Consider the following 2500-nt stretch of genomic DNA (forward strand, 5'->3'; position numbering starts at 1 on the left):
AAGTCAGCCAAACATCACTGTTCAGTCCTTCTAGAATGATAACCTGGTGGATCTGCTATCAACTAACCCCCCCCTCCACCTTAACCCCTCTTCAACTGACATTGTTTTGTTCTTTCAAAACTCTTTCAAAATGTAACGTATCGTGCAGCAGTTGTATTCAAAGCACATCAGACTCACCTCCGATGCCATTTAGAAACGAGCTGAAGGATTTGACAATGGATTGCACTATTGGGATTGAATACTACAAAGTACTCAGTTTCAATCCACAAGCCATTGGCAGTCACAGGCCCGGAAGGGGCCCGTTCTTTTGCCTTGTATGTAAATCGCATCGGTCGCACTCGTGTCGGTGTGTTAGCGCTCACAGGACCCGTGAGATGGAGCGTCACAATGGACCTGAGCACCAATTACTCGTTGCACCATTGTGCATTTGCTATTGCCGCTTCGCTTTTTTCTTCACTTTACTTTCCTTTTTACTCCAAGGGTTTTAATGTGAAAAGGACAAAATGTAAAAAAAAAAAACTAAAAAAAAAAACGTAGGACTGTGAGGAGAAAAAAAAAAAGTATGTTACAAAGATTGGCTCGCAATATTTTCCCTTCCGTTTCTCTACTGTAAACACTGAAAGATTAGTCGTAGCCTAACGACTATATACCGAAGGTCACCTCGGCCTGTGAAGTGTTAATGATTTTTATGCTGACCTGAAATCCAGTCAACATCGTTTCCCTTTGTGTCTTAATACCGCCCTCTCACTGAGTCTTTCCTCTGAATAATTGACTGCGTGTTTCACTCCAGCTTTCTGAATACCCTGACTGTTATCCAGGGTATATTTATTTCTGCTAGTCACTACACTAGGCAGTTTTGAGGTTCCTGCTTTTCTTTTTTTTATTCCAACAGTTTATTTAGATTAATAACCCCCCGCCCCCCCCCCCCAAGTGTTACTAAGGTGCTGTTTGGTAGGACAGTTCAGTGAGAGAGGGGGGAGGATGGGTGGGGTTAGAGTTAGGGTTAGTGAAATATGTATTAATAAATACAAAGAGTATGTGTATTTTTGGGGGACGGCACGGAAGTATAGACCTAGCGCAAAAGAAGCGGTTGTTAGAATAACCGAACAATGTCATCCTGGTTCAGGTCACAGCGCAATGCAGTTTTACTCGCCTACCAAAGAACAACAAGTTCTCAAGAAAAGAGTTAGTCAATGCTACGACACTAGTCTCCAACCACAGACCTGAGGATATGAAGATAATGGTACATGCTGCGTTCTTGCTACATGGTATTAACCGTGAAATCAAAAGCTTCAGAGTTTAACCTCAGAGTAGGAGTATACCTCTGGCCGAGTTGGGAAAAAAAGATGAGAATTGTAAGCAAAAGGCACTGGGGTCTGTGGTTTGAGTGACGCCGAGATCTGTCCTGTACAACAGAAGAGGTGTGGTCATATATGTACTGAGATCTGGATGAACACGGACTAGTTAGTTTTCCTCTCATACCGTTTGTTCCTAGTTTTAAATAATCAGGTCAGCAGTGAAACCAAAGAGGGTAAAAAAAAAAGGAGACGAGAAGGCCATCGTAGTATTGTAAATATTGACTACTTTTTTTTTTTTTTACCGTTGTTGTCAATAAAGTGTTCATTTTGAACAACAAAAAAAATTGGTTCTGTGTGCAATTATTTTTGTCTGGAAGATTGCAAATGTTGTACTGTTTTAAAACAGCCTCAAGAAATGATGTAACATTTAAAAAGTTATGTTGTACCTGCAGTACAAAAATGAAAGGCATTAATACTAGTAGCAAACTATTGATTTACTGTCACTTAAAGCTGCAATCAGCAATTTTTGCTCGTCTAACTTTGTTTAGATTAAATTGTGTTTTGATTGAGTCTCATGGTTCTCATATATCTATTTGATTGCTGTCAAATGTTATGGTTCCGAATGCATGGGATCCATGAGACCCAATCAAATCACAGTTTAATCTAAATGAGAACCATGAGACCCAATCAAATAACAATTTAATCCAAACTGAAATTGCTGATTGCAGCTTTAAAACACTCTTTTAGAGATACGCCTAGTCCTGCTGGGGTGTTCTTTATAAATGTGGTATTTCTAAATCCCCATATTATTACTATATTTGTGAGAGCGAGGATGTAAATAATGAAATTCTGCTATGAACCTTGCGAACCCCAGCTGTGAGGCTCTGGCTCCCCACGCAGAACTGTAGCTAATTAATCATCCACCTTCGCATTTATGCTCAGCCAACATGTTTTATTAAGGCAGTCACTTCATTGTCTGACTGCGATGTACTGATAGCCATCATCTTTATTGCATAAGCATTGCGTGCACATGTCATGCATTATATCGTTGTAAACATTGCTGCATAAGCATTAGGGATTATTATGTATTCAATAATATATATCCCGTCTCCCAAGTCGAAATCGTTGTATATGTTCTTGACAGCCCAAACCGTGTTGAATAACCCTGCAGAACATCCTTCCAAACCCATACAATGACAGCC

This window comes from Micromesistius poutassou (assembly GCF_964030765.1).
Source record: "Micromesistius poutassou genome assembly, chromosome: 10".
In the NCBI taxonomy this organism is placed as follows: Eukaryota; Metazoa; Chordata; class Actinopteri; order Gadiformes; family Gadidae; genus Micromesistius; species Micromesistius poutassou.